Source organism: Mustela nivalis (assembly GCF_964662115.1).
Source record: "Mustela nivalis genome assembly, chromosome: 3".
Lineage (NCBI taxonomy): Eukaryota > Metazoa > Chordata > Mammalia > Carnivora > Mustelidae > Mustela > Mustela nivalis.
The window spans coordinates 124,889,858-124,909,304 of record NC_139022.1 but is presented as its reverse complement, the minus strand read 5'-3'; the positions used below and the strand labels follow the sequence as shown (position 1 = coordinate 124,909,304).

The following is a 19,447-nucleotide window of genomic DNA, read 5'->3' as shown; positions in this document are numbered from 1 at the left end:
TATATAAATGATATAAAACGACTTTTATGAAAAAATGTATTATATTATTGCAGAAATTATTTGGATATAAGCTTCTAGTAAGCTCTATTAGATAGTGGAGGCCCTGAGAAGGATCCTGTTCAGAGGGTTGTTTTTCCCTGGGGTATTTTCTGATCACTGAGCAGATGACCTCAGACACTAAAGATTATACAACACTGTTAAGTAACTCATGGATCTAAGGTAGTGGAAGTCCAGAGTCCACAAGAGGAAGGGGAGGAGGCTGTTGTCAAACTCGATGCACTTTGGTTTGTGATTCGGAGAGACCTAATTCTCAGAATAGCAGAAAGTTGGTAAATTCTCACAGGAACTGCAAATCAGCTTCAAACTAACCCAGACCTGAAATTGAATTGAGGAATCATAGATTAACTGCACCCCTGGGCATCTTACAGAAACAAACATTAATTTTTGCACCAAGAGAAAAATATCATCCTAGTCTTTAAGTTATTTCTACTTTAAAACAAAATTATTGTTCAGTACACATTTTTAAAAAAACAGCACACAAAATTATAACAAATAAACCTGGCACAAGTAACTTACAGTATGAATAAAAATCAACACAAAGATAATAAAAACAGATTCATTGAGACTGCAGATACTGAAGTTATGTGATATAAATTTAAATTAAACACTTTCTATGATAGAGAACATATTAAAATTGTGGAACTAAAAGAAGAAAAATAGGTACTTGAAGAATATAACCATAGTTAAGTATTCATTAATTAACTTATTAGCAGATTAAACACAGACAAAAAGAGACTTAATGAACTAAAAAAATAGATATGAAAATGTCCAAAATAAACCATAGAGACTAAAGTATGGAAAAGCATAGGAAAGTACCAAAGACAGGCTATGACAAGAAGGGCTAATATGTATGCGATTCTAGTCCCAACAAGAAAAGAAAAAATGGATTAGCAGAGAAGCAGTTTGTAAAGACATAATGTCTAAGAATGTCCCCAAATTGATGAAAGACATCAAGCCTCAGGTTCAGAAACTCCTATGAATTTTGAGCAAAATATATAAAAAGTAATCCGGGTTTAGGCACATAATATAAAACTGTTTCAATCTAAAGACAGATTCCCTTCAAAGAAGCAAATGAAAGACTCACAGCTGACGTCTCAACATTATGACATGGCTAGAAGGTAAACTCCAAAGTGTCAAGAGAAAATAATTATCAAATGAGAGTTCTATAGAAAGAAAAAAATATCTCTCAAGATTGTAGAACAGAAATAGACATTTCCAGACAAATGAAAATTAAGGGAATTTGTCACCACCGTTTCCATGTGAAAGGAAATCTTAAAGGGTATTCTTTAGGCCAAGTAAAATTATCCTAAATAGAAGATCAGAAGTGGCTTTCTCTTTTTCGCCCCCATCCTGCTGTGTGCTGCTCGCTGGGCACTGTTAATTGACCATGTCTTCTCACAAGACTTTCAGGATCAAGCGATTCCTGGCCAAGAAACAAAAGCAGAATCGTCCCATTCCCCAGTGGATTCGGATGAAAACTGGTAATAAAATCAGGTACAACTCCAAGAGGAGGCACTGGAGGAAAACCAAGCTGGGTCTCAAAGGCGTCCCACATCACGCGATGACACACCTAATTGGCACCACGTATTTAATTAAGCTACTTGAGGATCATGTGTTCTATTCCATCACCCTGTAAACACCTTTCTGCCTGGCCGATAGATACCATTTATCAGCGAAAGATTTTTCTGTTATTATAGCTCTGCACCAGTGGATTGGTTTGGTAATAAACATGAGGCCTTTGAGCTGTTTAAAAAAAAAAAAAAAAGATGATCAGAGGTGTAGGAAAGAATAAGAGTAGTAGAATAATAAATATGAGGATAAATGCAAATGCATAGTATCTATATAATAATAATTCTAATACTACTTAAAATACTATATGCTAAAAATAATAAAGCAATAATAATATGTCATGTCTCATTGAGTTTAAATACATGCACACACAAAATTAAGTGGTGTTAAACAGGAAGTGGAGTTAAAGAGTATGGCAACAAGCAATTAATTTTAAGCTTTGGTAAACCAAGAAAGTTAAGTTTCTAGGGTTACTAGTAAAAGAATTATTATTATTTTTTAAAATATTTTATTTATTTGACAGACAGAGATCACAAGTAGGCAGAGAAGCAGGCAGTGAGTGGAGAATGCGGACTCTTCGCTGAGCAGAGAGCCTGGTGCAGGGCTCAATCCCAGGACCCTGGGATCATGACCTACCAGTAAAAGAATTATAAAAGAGTATGTAACTTCACAAATAATTGAGTAAAATGAAATAACCCAAAATTTTCAATTAACTGAAAAGAACCAGGAAAAAAGAGACACATGAAAATAAAATAGTAGCACAGAATATTTAGCATGATTTTATATTTATACCTAAATATTAAAAAGCTATAGAAATATTAAAAAATTGAATGATATGATAAGCAAACAATCTAATGTGCCTATGTTGTATACCACTCCCTGTTAAACCATAAAATGCTGTCCTTTTCAATGTATTTCAAACATTTACGAACCAGTCATTTGCTGGGTTATCAGACAAGTTTCAACAAAAGAATGAAATCAGGCAGAATATGTTCTTTGACCATGAAGAAGTTATCTATAAAAGAATGCAAAAATACAATTAGAAAAATGTTCACATAGGATGAAAAATTTAAATATACTCTTGTAGACCATCCATTTGGGTCAAAGAAGAAACCAGTAACAGAATTAAAATATTTTTAGTTGACTGATAATGAAAATTCTATATTAAAAAATGTATAAGCTGCAGCAAAGACCACTCTTAGATGGCAATTTATGCCATTAAATGTATTCATTAGAAATGGAAGCATGCTGGGGTTAAGCATCCAACTCTTGATTTCAGATCAGATCATTGTCTCAGGATTGTGAGAACAAGACCAGGGTTGGGCTCCCTGCTGGGCATGAGGCCTGCTTGGGATTCTCCCTCTCCCTCTGCACCACCCCAATCCCCCGCCACCTCACTCCTCTCTCTTTCTCTCTTTCTCTCCTTCCCTCTTTAAAAAAAAAAAAAAAAGGAAGGAAGGAAGGAAAGAAAGGAAATGGAAGCATGCTGAAAATAGCTTTTCCAGAATTTAAAAAATAACCACAAATTGACCATAAAGTAAAAGAATGAAAAAAAAAAAAAAGAAAAGAAAAGAAAAAACCAAATGAAATAGAAAATAAATGATGCTGAAAGTTCTGTCTTTGAAAAGAGTCATAAGATTGGTAAATTTCTATTTGGACTAATGCAAAAAAAAAATGATACAAATAACCAATTTCAAGAATAGAGAAGAATCAATACTACAAAGCTACAAATATTGAAAAGATAATTAGATACCATAACAACTTTAGGGCAATAAACAGACAAATTCACAAAAGAATTACATAAGAATCAATTATAAATGTAAGCATACCTGCAATTAGTAAAAATTAATTAATTAATTTATTAATTCATAAATTAAAACCTTTCCAGAAGATAAAATATCAGGCCCAGGAAATTCTATCAAACATTTCAGAAAGAAATGATGCGAATCTAACACAAACTCTTTCAAGCCCTAAAAAAGTAGCAAATTTTATGTATGTGTCCAGCACAAATAATCTCAATACTAAAAACATGGAAATGTCATTATAAGAAAAAACTAATGGCCAGTATAACTTATGAACTTAGATGAAAATATCTTACATAGATTATTAACAAACCAAATCCAGCAATTTAAAAGGGAATAATGCATTGTAAATAGGCTTATGCCATGAATATAAGGTTTGTTTAATATTTTGAAATTCAATGAAATACCACATACTAACTGTAAAAAAGCTATCATAATTTTCCTAAAAGGTATAGAAAATTTTTAATAAAATATAATATTCTTTACTGATAAAAAGCTAAGCAAACTAGGAAGAGGACTTATTTGATTTTTCTAAAAGTTACTTACCAAAAAAAAAAAAAAAAGGAAAGAAAAAGAAAAAAAATGTTAAAAATCACATCCAGCATCATTTTTAATGTAAAATATTACAAGGTTTCCCTCTGAGATTGAGTAAAAGACATATAGGTCTAATAAAATACTCTGTATTCAATATCTCACTGAATGTTGTAGCTAATATAATAAATCCAGAAAAAAAAAGACTAACGATGGGAACCATAAAATAAAACTATTTGCAGACAACATGTTATTTATATGAAAAGTCCAAAAGGGATGAATTTAAAATGCTGGAATTAATAAGATCAATATAAAATTAACTGTCAATTATATTAGACAAGGAATTGGACAATGAATTTCACAGCACCACACCATTTGTGAAAGCATCAGAAAAACAAACCACCTAAGAATAAAACTAATGGAAGCTGTACATATCTCTATAAATAATTATTGAGAGAAGATAAAGATAACCTAAATACATGAGTGGACATTTTAAAAATTTTCTTTTGCTTAGTGTAACTTGACAAGTTGATGGTAAATGCATGTGGACAAGTCAAGGACCAAGAATAACCAGTATGGTTTAGAAAAAAAACAAAAACAAACAAAAAAACGGGAGTATCTATTCAATCCAACATCAAGACTTTATTATAAAGCTAAAATAATTAAGACAGAGCAATGTTTCTATATATGTAAACAAACTGAGAAATTAAATAAAAATTCTATAGTCTCAACCATAATTCTTGATTTATGATGAAGCTGATACTGCAGAGTGGGATAAATACAGTGCTTCAATAAATGTTGCTGATTCAGTTGGAATTTCGCAGAAGAAAAAAAATGACCGCCCCACATGTCATACCCAATAATTAATCCCAGGTTAATTGTAGCTTAAATTATGAAAGATAATACAATAAGAAAATGTATAAAACAATAATCCTTCTAGAACATAAAATTTGGTGTAAGGGAAAAGTTTTTAAGAGACACACTAGGCATAAATATGAAGACAGGCATTGGTAATTATGTAGCATGTATATTAGGAACATTGGTATATTAAAGCACAGGATTAATCATGTGAAAACTTCAGCCACAGAATGACATATAGCAAAAATATACAAAGAACTCCTACAAATCAATGAGAAAAAGAGAGTTAATAATAATAGGAAAAAAAGGGGATGAGATACTTCAATTGTCACTTCACAAGAGAAAATAACCAAATGCCTAGTACACATATGTAAATTGCATTCAATTACATAATTTATTCAATTACATAAATTAGTTACCAGCGTTATACAAATTAAAACCACAACTGATTTGACTACACACCCAGGAAAATGCCTAAAAATTGAAAAACAAAAAACAGCTGAGGATCCCAAGTGCTGGAAAGGATGTGGAACACCTGGGACTCTCATACACTGCCCTGTAAAGCACACCTACTACAGGGCAGCACACATTTGAGAAACTAGAGTTGGAAATGTGTACTGCTTGAAATTTCACTCTTAGAGATTAGCTTAAACCATATAAAATTGCCAAAAGTACATTGCAGGTGGCAATTTTATATGATTCAATCTGAAATATCCAACTTGACATACCCAGCTGAAATGTATACAGATATACATAGAAAAGATGTACAAGAAGGTTCATGGCAGTATTATTTATAATAGTGCCAAACTGAAAGTTTTACAAAAATGTCAAACAGTAGAAGAGTGGATAAATAGTGGTAAATTCACCCAATGTGATACAATATAGTAATGGAAATAAGTGCAGTAGTGTTACACACAATAAGATGGATATAAAAGAATGCATTCTTTATTGAGAATTAATTAAGAATTAAAAATTAAAATTAAAAAAATAAAAAATTAATTTTTAATTAATAATAAATCAAATATTTATTATTTGATTAATAAAAATCAAAACAGGCAAAATCTTAGGGTTAGAGCATGCTTGGTGGAAAAACCATACATATAAGCAGGGAAATGAGTACTAAGAATGTCTGCAGATTAATTCTCTCTCAACAGCGAGGGAGGCCTTATGATTGAAAGAAAGCACAAGGGGGCTTCTCAGAAACGTAGTATTGCTTCACATGGAGGCAGTTCTATCACTATTCAATCTGATAAATCATTGAGCTCTACATTTTTGTTTTGTTCTCTGTAGGTGAATATTTCTAGGACAATAAAAGGTTACATAAGATAATAGACTTTAACAGGTAATATATATGCCAAATTAAAAAGGGTATGTTATCTCCCCAAATTATTATCAAAGAGGGAGTCAACGTATCTGATTTGTTATAAAGACTCTCACATCATGGGGAGTTTTTTTGTTTTTTGTTTTTTTGAGCAGTAGGCTAATTTATTCAACAACTATTTCATTCGTTCAGCTAATGTTGGCTGTTAAGTACAAGACACAGTTTCTAGATGCTGTGTTTTAGCCCTGAGCACAATCCAAAAATCCTTGCTTGTCATATAGCTTACAATCTAGTGGGGAAGATAAATAATAAAGTGAAATCGATTAAGAAAATATATGTTTGATTATCACAGATGCTAAGGGTATGGTGACCTCTGTGAAATAAAATGACAGCTCCTTGAGTGAGAGATCCAGCCATTGGATATCTGGGAACAAAGCACCCCAGGCAGAGAAATAGCAAGTGCAAAAAGTAATGGTAAAGCACACTATCCAGGTATAATCTCAAATCAAAGCAACGTTCGTATTCTTACAGAAATCAGTGTTGAAACCAGTAAAAAAATAATAAACTTACACAAAATTAATAAGTATTTTTGTGGTCTGACCTAATGCTTGTAAGTGTTGATATTTATTGTAAGTAAATCTTTGAAATTACCCTTCAACAGCAGTAGAGGAAGTGGTTACATCTTGGAGATCATATCTGTGACCTTTCCATTTGAACTGGAAAACAAGCAAAAAAACAAAATGTTCAAATATTACGCGAAAGAATGCTTATGGACTAGAATAAAATTTCCATTGAGATTATTCTATATGGATTGTAAAGCTTTTTAGTTCCAAGAAATTAGAGTAGAATGAAAACAATGAGCTCTGGAAAACTGTTAAGTCAAAAGGTAATTTTTTTTGCTGTCGAAGATGTTTGCTAAATGTGTGGAAAATTTCCAAATTAATACTTTATAAAAATATCTAATTCTAGGTATGTGTCCAAATGAAAACTGTACATGAATGTTTAAAATAATAATATCTAGAAGTTAGAAACAATTCAGATGTCGATCAAGTGACTAATGGATAATCAGAAGTGGCAAATCCATACAATGGAACGTAATTAAGCCGTAAAAAGGAACAGAGTACTAATCAACATAGATGAATTTGAAAAACCATGCTGGGTGAAATAAGCCAGTCCCAAAAGACTCCACTTTTTCCTTGGTCATGTCGGAGTGTTGGAAGATGGAAGCAGGAACAGATTCAGACCTTAGTGGTTCTAATCAGGGAATGACTATGTTGCCAACAGCTATACATAATTCAAAATAAAAGAAAACAAAACCTAAACCCAGAACTTATATGTAGGTGGAAATTAAAATAGCTTTCCAGCTTTTTTGATTGCAAAACTCTATATAAGTTTATCAGAACTGCCTTCTCTCTTTTCTCCTAACCCCCACCCCCTTTTTTTTTCCCCCTGCTCAGATGGCATACTCTGCAATGGTGCCAGTACCCTAAGTAATATTCCGTCTGCCTGTTGGGTGACCTAGCATGGAAAGTAGGAAAAGGCAGATGCTGAGCACCAGGACATATCTTACTTTGGCTCTGAGTAGAAAAATTAGCATGTATAGAAATACAAGAGTATAACTATGCTGTGTTGTTAGCATTTACATAGAAGACATTTTCTTTCTTTTTAGAAATTAATTTGCTTCTGCTCTAAGTCCCTGACTTAAATCTCCCCGTCTCTGGCACTGGAAAAGATATCTGAAGTGGTCATTAGAGAGTAGGTCAAAGAGTTTGACTTAATGTGGGCAAAAGGGGGCAGGAATTTATTAAAATGATCACCTTGCTCTTCCTCTGTGTCTCCATAAAAATGGAAGAAGCTAATAGAAAAATGCAATCAGTGTACACAGGCAAGCATAAGCCATGTCTGTCTGTGTTCTCACAATGATTGAATCATTAGTGGTGCCATATTGTATAGGTGTCTTCCACACTGCCTTGGGCATGACAGTCAGAACGTTACTACGCTATCCATTGACAGTTTGACAGTTTCCACTTGCATCAAAATCCTAAGACAAGTTTGCCATTTTTGAAAGTTAGTACCGTGGCAAAATTAAACCTAAAAACAATTTACAAATACATCAGCAGTTAGATATTAAGCAATTACTTTTACAATTAGCATTTTATTAGGCCTTTCTAAAAAAGTTTTTCTTTGGTTATTAGTTCTTTTATTTTTTCCCCCCCACAGTGTGTTAGGAGACTCTTCTTTGCACAATTAAAATTAAAAAGAAATTCTAGTAACATGAAAATATTAGGATGACAAATATTCATTAAAATGGAGAAATGTTAAAATTTATTGTGATATAAATATAATGCCAAAAAAGGGACAATTGAAAAAATTAAAAGATTATAGAGGGATTTTATATCTGTTACATTGTGTGTTTAATGTTAACAGAAATCCAGTCTTGATTTTGTAATTCTGGAGCCTTTTCAGTATTCTTTCTCCAGTAACTAACCTGTATTTACTCAGAATATAAATCAGCTGCATTTTTGTAGTGCATAAAACACTCTCTAATTGAGCTTTATTTAATTTGTTTTAACTCGGAGTGCAAAGGAGATGACACAATGTGAATTACTCATTATAGTAACCTCTCTGCAAAACTACAAATGGGTATGGAGTGATGTCTTTGTGTGTTTTTCTACTGTCACATCATTCACGGAAGCAGTTCCTCAGAAAGATGGTAACAATAATAATGATACTTAGCATTTATATAGCATTTTCTATCTTCACAACACTTTATACACCTTAACTAAATAATGGTACTTGCCGAAATGAGGTTACAACACCAATGAATTATCATGGCCCTTGGTGTAACTGTAGTCGTCAGAGATGTCATCTCTCTGTGTCTGTTCCTGTGGGAATGATTGCCTCTCGTGATGGATTAAAACCAGATACAGTTGATTGGCTGATCTTGACCTGCACTCTGAAGGAAGCTGCACAGCCTTTGGATCTTTATACTGATTAACTCAAGCAAAGGCATCTTTGTTTTTGGTCACAGACCAGCCCTTCACTGACAGAGCCAAGTGGAGAGTTAAATTATTTGGACAATTCAGTCCCCAGTCTCCACTTACTCTGAGTCATTGAGGTAGTTGCCTCAGTACTCTATCTCACAGTTTCTCAAACTCGGCAGTAATAACATTTAGGGCTAGAAAGATCTTTGTTGTTGGAACTGTCCTGTGTATTTACGATATTTAGCAGCATCCTTGGCCTCAGTCAGCCAGATGCTGGTGGCCCACCCAGTGCACCCCCTCGTTGTGAAAACCAAAAATATCTCCAGACATTGCCAAATCTTTTCTGGGGAGCAAAAAAGACCCTTGTTCGGACCCATTGTTCTATGCTTTGCTGATGACTGGCCATTCCTCATTCTGCATCTTAACACTACCTGTTTCTCTCCAGCGCCTCCTACGGCAGTGAATTTCAGGTGCATTATTTCAGTTTGATTCCCACTAACCAGGAACCCAGTGTCTTGGTTCAGGAAACCTTCTTTTCAAGTCTGTTTGGATGACTTATAGCCTCACTACCACCCCTGATAACTTCGAGTCAGGAATTCTTCCACACTGAGTGCAAAACAGCAGTATAAACATACCCTGAAAATCAGTTTAGCATTATAGGTTATGAAAAACTTATTTCACAGGGTTTTGAGATAAGTTGACAGAGGCTAGTTTGAAAGCTCAGCCTTACACATTTTGCTTCTCAGCTGGGCTTAGAAAATTGTTGCGACTATAGTTGTAAGGAAAATACTACCTCAAGGCTCAATCATAAAAGCTTCTATCAGGCAGATGTCTGCAGTTATTTTTGGTTCTGGATTCAATAAGTTTTATATGGACCTAATTCCCAGAAAAACTCCCCAGTCTGTTTACATGGGCAGGATAAACTGGCTGGGTTTTCTTTGTATTCCTAGTGTGAGCTGGTAATTATCCATCTACTGCTGGGATATTTCATGTAACTGGTGGACATTTTAGACACCATGTGCATCCTTAATCTCCCTAGGATTCTCTAGGAACAAAATTATTTGATATGAAAACCTTTGATATTACAAGTTGTGTTTAACATTTCAAGCCTCATTTACATCAGTTCAGTTCAGTGCGCTGCTAAGCACACCGGATGACATATCATGGAGAGAAGGAAACCTATAGATGCACTCAGTAGCCTGGAGGTATATTACACAAAATAATAAAAATGAGCTGCTGAAGAAGTGTCCAAAATTTTTTAGCACAGGGTGCAGTTAGTAAGGCAGTTGAATATCATCTCAGATTATTTTTCCAAACAAATAAATAAATGAGAAGATAAGTGGGTAGTGAAAATGATTAAGAAGGGCTTGACGTATAGATTACATATACTACATATCTGGTATAACCTATTGTAAATTGATTATCCAAGCATGAAGGCACCAAACCCTCTATTGATCTAAATACTACAGTAAAAAAGTCTTGTTTTCTTTCCTGCAAATCACTAAAGGCTTTGACAATTTCCATGTGGGTTAGAACTAAGCAAGCAGTCGAACAGTTACTGTACATCAAGGAGGTACTAATGGCTGTAGCTGAAACACCTGCTAACCTGCTATTGTAAGCATTTATCCAGTATTTGCCTGCGGCAGAAATAAATGAATAAATAAACTTTCGCTAGTCATATTACATGAGTTAATGCATTATAGCATTATGTAAAGTAGCAAAGCGCATTCTTCTGGGGCTTTTTAAAAATCATTATTTGTGGCAGGTTAGAACATATCTGCTGGCTTCTCTGCTCCATTTTCCTCACTTAGGTTTCTGTCAGAGCCCTCACGACTACAGGGATAGTTGGCCTTTGCTCTCTGAGGAGTACCTTTGAGACAAACAACCTTACTAATCCTCAAAGAGTTTTAAAAAGGCATTACAAAGAGGATGGATAAATTAAACACCTCAGCTGTCAATGAGCAGAATCAATAATGGCGGGGATATAGCTTACATTATATCGACCTAAATAGGGTTTGCCCATATTTGGAAAGGAAAGCTTTTCTTTCGACAAGTAGGCACCAGCTGTTCCAAGAAATAACACAGCTGTATATCCCCAACACACCTGACTCTCCTTTCATAATGTAAGGGGAAAAGGTATGAAGCAGTGACCAGAAAGGGCAGACCACGCTAGAATCCTCATTTGCAGATATATTTTCATTAGCATGTTAAGAAAGTATCAAGGCTACCATCAACCTAAAATAAATTAAAATGAATCTACCCCACCCCATCCTGAAAAAGTGTTAGGGCTAAATTGTCAATTGAAATAAAAAATAAAAATCTAGAGTTGGTTGTTCTAATCTCTTAAAGCAACCAACTCTAGATTTTTTTTATTGACATTAGTCAGTAAAATATATAAAATACATCTCTAGGCAATAAGTTTATTAAACACAACAATCATAATGATAGCATCACTGAACATAGTATGAATAAGAATGTATTTTGCTTCAAATTATCCTGTCCATAGATCTGTCTTGATTTATCCTCCAAGGTTAAATTTATTTTTACATTTTTATAGGATTTGCTCCCATTTTAAAATATGTATTTTTTTTCTAATTCAGAAAACCTGTGAGGAAAATTACGCATTTTCAGGAGTTAATATAAGAGCGTGCTTTGAGAGCTAGATACCCCTAAAAAAGGGAGAAGAGAGTTTAACCGTGATCATGTTTAGCATCATCTTTAAACATTTGCTATTTTACTGCCTAAGAGGGAAATATTCTACTTTAACTTCTTCAGTTGTTGTTGCTTAATTTTCTTATACTACAACAGTAGTGCAGTGGTAGAAGTTAAAAATGAAAATTATCCTTGGCATTATACAAATTTGCATAAAATCAGCTATGTGCCATATTCCCTTGTAAGACAATTGCCTAAATCATTTATGTTTAATGCATTACATTGTGGATATATCTATGAAAACGAAATTAAGAAAACAGTTCCACTTATAATAGCATCAAAAAATAAAATAATTAAGAATAAATGTATCAAATGAAGTGTAAAATGTGTACACTGAAAATTACAAAGCTGATGAAAGAAATTAAAGATCTAAATAAACAGCGAGACATTTACTGATTGTGGATCAGAAGTTCTAATACTGTTAAGATGGCAATAATCCCCAAATTCATCTATAGATTTGGTACAAATCCTGTCAAAATCCCAGCTACCTTTTTTTGCAGAAATGGGCAAAGTTTCAAAAATTCATGTGGAACTGTAAGGGACCCAGAATATATAAAATGATTTCATAAGAGAAGAACAGAAGAGAAGAACTCATACTTTCTGACTTCAAAACTTATTACAAAACTCTAATATTCAAAACAATATGGTACTGGCCTAACTATAGACACACAGATCATTGGAATAGAATTGAGGTTCCAGAAATAACCCTTACATTTATAGTTACTTGATTTTCTGTGAGGGTAGCAGGCTGATTTTATGGGGGAAGAATGGTCTTTTTAAAAAACGGTGCTGGGACAACTAGATACCCACATGCAGAAGGATCAAGTTAAACCCCTACCACATAGGAGATACAAAAATTAACTCAAAGTGAATCATAAATCTAAAAGTAAGAGCAAACCATAAACATTCTAAGAGGAAATGTAGAAGTAGATCTTTGTGAGCTTGGGTTTGGCAATTTTTTTCTGTTTGACAAACAGGAGCAAGGAGATAAATTAGACATCAAAATTTCAAACTTTTTTGCCTCAGAAGACACCACTGAGGAAGTGAAAAAGCAAACTCTATAGAGTAGGGGACATATTTGCAAATCAAACATCTAATGACTTGTGTCCAGAATAAATAAAGAACTTTAAAAAAATCCATAAAAATAAAAATAATTCCATTTAAAAATGGGCAAAGGATCACAATAGACATTTCTTTAAGGAATATGAAATGTAATTTGGGGCACTCACTTTAAAAAACAGTTTGCCTTGAGGTGCCTGGGTGGCTCAGTTGGTTAAGCGACTGCCCTCAGCTCAGGTCATGATCCTGGAGTCCCAGGATCGAGTTCTGCATTGGGTCCCTGATCAGCAGGGAGTCTGCTTCTCCCTCTCCCCTCTCATTCTCTCTCTCTCAAATAAATAAAGAAAAATATATTAAAAAAAAGAAGAACAAGAACAGTTAACAGTTTGCCTGTTCCTCAAAAAACTAAACATTGGAGTTATTGTTATGACCCAAGGTATCCTGCAGCCAAAATAAGTAAAAATGTACCTATACACGAAACCTGTATGTAAATGTACAAAGCTGCTGCATGTATGTTCATCGCAGCATTACTTATAATAGGCAAAGAGTGTAAACAACCCAGATATCCATCAAGTGATGGATGGATGAATAAAATGTGGTATATCCATTCAGTGGAACACTATACAGAAATAAAAAATAAAATATTGATACATGCCACCACACAGTAAACCTGAAAAATATTTTGGTAAATGAAAAATAAGCCAGTCACAAAAGACCATATATCATATGATTACATATAGATTTACCAGACATGTAATAATGAAGGATAACTAGACATAAAGCCTCTGTGTTTTCTTCAGTTTTGTCAATAACAAGTCAATTTTTCAATTCCCATAAGATACCATGAATAATAATTATTAGCATTACCAAAGAGAGGAAAAAGTCATTCCAATTTGGGCAATTTCTCTGAAGTTTTCAGAGAAATTTTCTCTGAAAAAAAATTTTTTTTTTCCATTGAAGGAGAGAGTTCAGTGGTTTGAGGCAAAACATCAATATTACTGGATGTTACATGAAAAATAATTTGTGTGACAGTAAAAAGGATGCTAAGTTCATTCATTTACTTAAGCGCAACTATGTATTGAACCCCTACAATGTGTCAAGTGCTACTTAAGGCCAAGGGTCTTTAATAGTGAATAAGCTTCTGTAAAAACAGATGCTAAACAAGTAAAAAAATTAATAAAGTGCTTGCAGATGGTGATAACTGCTATGAAGAAAATCAAAGAGGGTAATGGGATGGCGAGCATCTGAATGAGGACTAAATGAGGGGAAAAAAGTCCGCAAAATCCAAGGGAAGAGAGCTTCAAGCACGTGTAAAAGCAAAAAGTGAGCTGATAAAGAGTGAGTTTGATGTCACTGGGAGCAGAGGAGAGTTTGTGCATCTGCCCTGTGGTGATTCCCTTAGAATGGGAGGAGGCTAGACCATCCCAGGTCTTGTATGACCACCAAAGAGTCTGGAGTTTATTCGAAGTATAATTCCAGTCATTAGAGGGTTTGACATTGGAGGGTGGGACAGTGTCAGGAGCAGACCGAGTTTTTAAAATTATATTGATGTGTAGGAAGAAAGTGGAGGCAGGTAGCTGGGTAGAGGCTCTTGGGGCAAAGGTCAATGGAACGGTGGGCTAAGATGGCAGCCCTGGAGATGGTGAAAATTGCTCAGATACAAGTTACTGAAGACATTTCTTTTTGTGCTGGATTTTCTTCTTGTGGGATGTGAGAATATTGAACATTTTGTTTAGAGTTTCAAAGTGAATTTCTGACTGATTATCTGGCCTTGCCAAAATGAAAGGTGCACAATGGCCTCTGACTATTTTTCTGGGCAGCTCTAGCCACCTCTGCCTCAATAGTTAGGGTGTAATCAATAAACATAACAGAGGCTATTCATTCCACCAGGATGGATTCCAACAAAAGGGCTCTATTCACACTGGTAATAGACAGACTTTACTTGTTCCATCACATTATGTATTATGTCTAGCATCCTCAGTAACCTACCTACTTTACTGCTCAATGATGATGAAATGCTCGGTTGGCATAAGAATGATTCTAAAGCTGGGCTGTTTACACTTCTGGTGGCCAAGACACTGTCCTTCCAATTGAGGCTGAAACACTGTTCAGTACCACAGGACAGAGATCCGCACAGGTTAAAGATTTTGAAATTTGGTGCTTGCTGAGGTTTGGGTTGGGTTTTAAAGTTGTTCTCTAAAAAAGAATGTTTTCAGTTGAACCTTTGAATGTTTGTTAACAAGTATAGTGAATGTTAGTGGGCGCGTGCTACCGACAAAGCTTCAAAAAGGTGTTTTTTGGTCTTTTGTCCAGTCTCTTCTACTGTGAAGAGACCATCCACCCTTTCTTAAATCTGAATTCATGAGGCTAATGGCAGCGTAGATACCGAAAAGCAATAAAAAGTTAAAATTCATTAACTTGAACTTTGTAGTAGAAGGCTGGTGCTGTGTTTATTTTAGCGCAATTACATATGATTTATTCTCCATCATTTATTGACTTATTCATCCAGCAAATGATTATTGACTGCTTACTGCTATGTTATACAATGTCAGGCAAAGAAGGCTAATTAATAATAATGGCTAGCTTTTGTTGAGTAGATACTGTGAGCCAGCACTCAGGGCTTCATATGTTTGTGTATGTGTATGTGTGTGTGTTTTAATTTTTTATTTTTTATAAACATATATTTTTATCCCCAGGGGTACAGTTCTGTGAGTCGCCAGGTTTACACACTTCACAGCACCCACCAAAGCACATACCCTCCCCAATGTCCATAACCCCACCCCCCTTCTCCCAAAGGGCTTCATATGTTTTATCTCACTTTTTTTAAAAAATACCTGCCAATATAGCTGCTTTTATTATGGAGAAGGAAAGTGAGATACAGAGAACTTAAAGAGTAAGTCCAAGATGGTATGTAATAGATCTGGAAATTGAACAGCCCTTGCTTGGCCGTGGTAAGATATTCAGGCTGCCGAAAGATGGCAAACATTCTGTCCTCAAGAAGTTTGCATGCTAGTAAGGGAAATAAGACATTTATACAGAATAGTTCATGGTTAATTCAAATACAGAAACAAGTACAAAGAGTCATAGATATGGAAAGAAAAAAGTCCCTTCCTCCCAAAAGCAGTGGTTTTTACCTTTAGCTGCAGGTTGTAATCACCCGAGGATTTTTAAAAAATACTGATGCCTTGGCCGCAACCCCAGAGAGCCTCACTTAATTGACCTGGCGTGTGCTTGTGCAGCTGAAATTTTTTAAAAGTTCCCCAGGCAATTCTAATGGGCATCCAATTTGAAAACCCTGGGCTACAGAGACTAGAAGAAATATTAGGAGGGGAGGTTCAGAGTTGATGTTTGAGAATAAGTAACTATTTTAAAGTCAGAAATTTCAGGGGTACTGATGGGAGTGGATGAGTGTGTTTGACAGGGAACATACCCTTGTTACGCAAAATATGGTCCTGGGACCGGCAGTATTGGCACCACCTTGAAATTTGTTAGAAAATGTGGAATCTTTTGTTTTCCCAGACTCTGTAAATCAGAATACGCATCCCCGGTGATGTGTATGTACATTATTGTTTGAGAAGCACTGGCATTGAAAAAAAGGGGGGAGGGAACCGTAGAGCATATTTGGTGACTGGCAAAGGCTCCCAGGAGTCAATGGGCAGAGTAGAGAGTTTGGCACATTTGGTGGGAAGGTGTGACAAAGTAGAGGCCAAATTACCAGGTGCTTTGAGTGCTACAACAAGCAGTTAAAATTTGTTCTGTAGACAGTCCGAGGTGGAAAATGGTTTAGAATAATTAATCTGGTGATGATTTGCAGGGCAAGTTAGGAAGAGGGAGAAACCAGAAATGTGGAGGTACTCTGAGAGGGCTCCAGATGAATTCTCAATTCACAAATACACAAAGAGTGAAACTCAGACCAGGGTGCAATTCAGTAGGCAAGTTCTTATCTTCAAAACACATTGTTTTACTTTGAGGAATTCTTATCTCCTCCGGCAGCCTGACTTTGGAGCTACATTATGTATTTGAATAGAGATTCACTCTGAGTGGCAACCAGTGTGTGTAGAACATCTTTGTTATTTCTTTCATAATACACTTCTCTCCCACCCCCACCCCCATATTAGAAGACTATAGAGGAGAAAGAACAGGATTCTCATGGCACAAGAAAGACAAGTCTGTTTGTCCAGCAGCAATATGATAACTGTTGTACCATCAATTTTCTATGTGATCCTGAAAAAGGTTTTATTGTGGTTGATAAACTATTCAGACTGAGAAGGGCTCCTAAGAATTCTTTAGATATTACACCAGTTGAAAGTACTTAATCCCGAATCTTTATTCAATGGATTTTTTTTTATTTGATGATTATGAGATTCTTTAGGATCAGTAGCAACTACAGTGCTTAAGTATCACCAGTAAAAGGATCAGTGATCATTTTTTACCTATAAATGAGCTAATTTATATGTAATTTGTGGTTTCCCAAGTGCTGGGTGCATGCATTGACATTATACTCATTTAATCTAAGAAAACTTTTCATTATTAGTGTCTAATATATTGCTTGCCTGTAGTAGGTTCATTTGTTTAAGGAACAACTGCAGGCTTCACATGAAACAGTACTATATTATGAACAGACTTTTAAAAAATCAACTTTATAGGGCGCCTGGGTGGCTCAGTGGGTTAAGCCGCTGCCTTCGGCTCAGGTCATGATCTCGGGGTCCCGGGATCGAGTCCCACATCGGGCTCTCTGCTCAGCAGGGAGCCTGCTTCCTCCTCTCTCTCTCTCTGCCTGCCTCTCTGCCTACTTGTGATCTCTGTCTGTCAAATAAATAAATAAATAATCTTTAAAAAATTCAACTTTATATAATTTATGTAAAATAAACTGCATACTTTTAAAGTCTATAGACTTTTTTTTTTTTTTTAAATGACCTGAGCCGAAGGCAGCGGCTTAACCACTGAGCCACCCAGGCGCCCTAAAGTCTATAGACTTTTTAAATGGAAAATAACAGGAGAAACTGAATAATCAAATGCATTACAAGTATCTTTGAATTTATCTATTAATAGTAAATATAAGCATATATTACTGAAATGATCTATAGTGGTAACTCTTTGTGTAGTCATATTTTTCAGTTCAAGCTTGCAGGTGGAAATTTCCAAAATGTGTCCAGGTCTTAAAACTTGACACTGCAGGGGCGCCTGCGCGATTCAGTGGGTTAAGCCTCTGCCTTCAGCTTGGGTCATGATCTCAGGGTCCTGGGATTGAGCCCCACACTAGGCTCTCTGCTCAGCAGGGAGCCTGCTTCCCCCTCTGTCTCTGCCTGCCTCTCTGCCTACCTGTGATCTCTCTCTCTCTCTATCAAATAAATAAAATCTTTAAAAAACAGAACAAAACAACTTGACACTGCAATTTTTATACACTGCCACTAGATGGTGGGGTTTGCTTTAATCATGATCACATGATCTCAGCCACTGTTCTCTTAAAATAGATGACAGGAACTGAGAGTCAAACCATGAATACCCAAGTCTCTTTTCACTAGTGGAAAACAAACTAACTAATGGATTGCTTTATTGTTGGCATGTATATCCAGTATAAATAAGAATATAACCTGGACCTAAATAAACCCTGAAGTAACATCCTAGTGAGAGGTATTACAGAAGTTAGATAATTAGTATGATAGCAGAAATCACATAGTAATTTCATAGAATTACATGGAATTGTTATGTTTAAGAGGTGGTAAAGAAGCACTAAGACACCATACCGAATTCTTCCTGGTGGAGTGTAGGAATAATTTAGAATAATGTTTTTCTATTATGCCAAGTCTTGAAGGATAAGTAGTTCTCTCAATGTGGAGAAGAAAGAGAATATTGAAAAGGCTTGAAATAAGACATGCCAAGGTACAGAGCATGGTTTATTTTTTAAAAAGGGTCTTTGTGATCAAACTTTGGGGCCCATGGTTGGGAAGTAGGGGAAGATAGTACTTGAGAGTAGATTAAAAATAGATGGCCAAGGGCAACGTATGCCCAGTTTGGTTTAAACCTTATTATTCATGCAATAAGGAGCAACTGAAAGTTTTTAAGAAACAGACGGTATGATAAAATGTATCAAATAAAGAGATTTTAAGATGTACATTCATGGGTACAGTTTTGTCTTATCAGGAAGAAACATATCTCTTAAGGATATGGTTGTGAGGAAATGTTCCCCACAAGAATTTTCCAGCAATCTCCTACTTCTGTCCCCCCCCACACACCCTCTGCTAGATTATCAAATCAGTTGGTGCTGCAGTCTTACCATTTGCCTTAACATTCGGGGAATGGAGTGGCACAAGATTCCTTGTTAGAGCCACTATCCTGTTTGTTCCTCACTACTTTCTCTCTAGCTAAAATGTGGACTGGAAAATATCATTGGCTTTCTTCCTTGGTTCTCTCTCTCTCTCTTTATTTTATTTTATTTTATTTTATTTTCCAGTGACCAATGGCTGTGCCCTGGACTCTTAGAGCTCTATATAAAGGTTTGCAACCCATTTGATAGGAGGTTGGGGTAGGAATGGGATAATTACATTTCC

At 35.3% G+C, this 19,447-nt stretch overlaps 1 protein-coding gene and 1 pseudogene across 2 annotated transcripts in view; both read left to right on the top strand.

Moving 5' to 3' along the window:
• Positions 1-19,447, top strand: part of TENM2 (teneurin transmembrane protein 2) — a 1,882,184-nt gene that overhangs the window by 624,670 nt on the left and 1,238,067 nt on the right. The gene's annotated exons all lie outside the window — the stretch shown is intronic.
• On the top strand, positions 1,433-1,806 carry LOC309861407 (large ribosomal subunit protein eL39 pseudogene; annotated as a pseudogene). Its single transcript has one exon. The product of its transcript is annotated as a large ribosomal subunit protein eL39 pseudogene (transcript).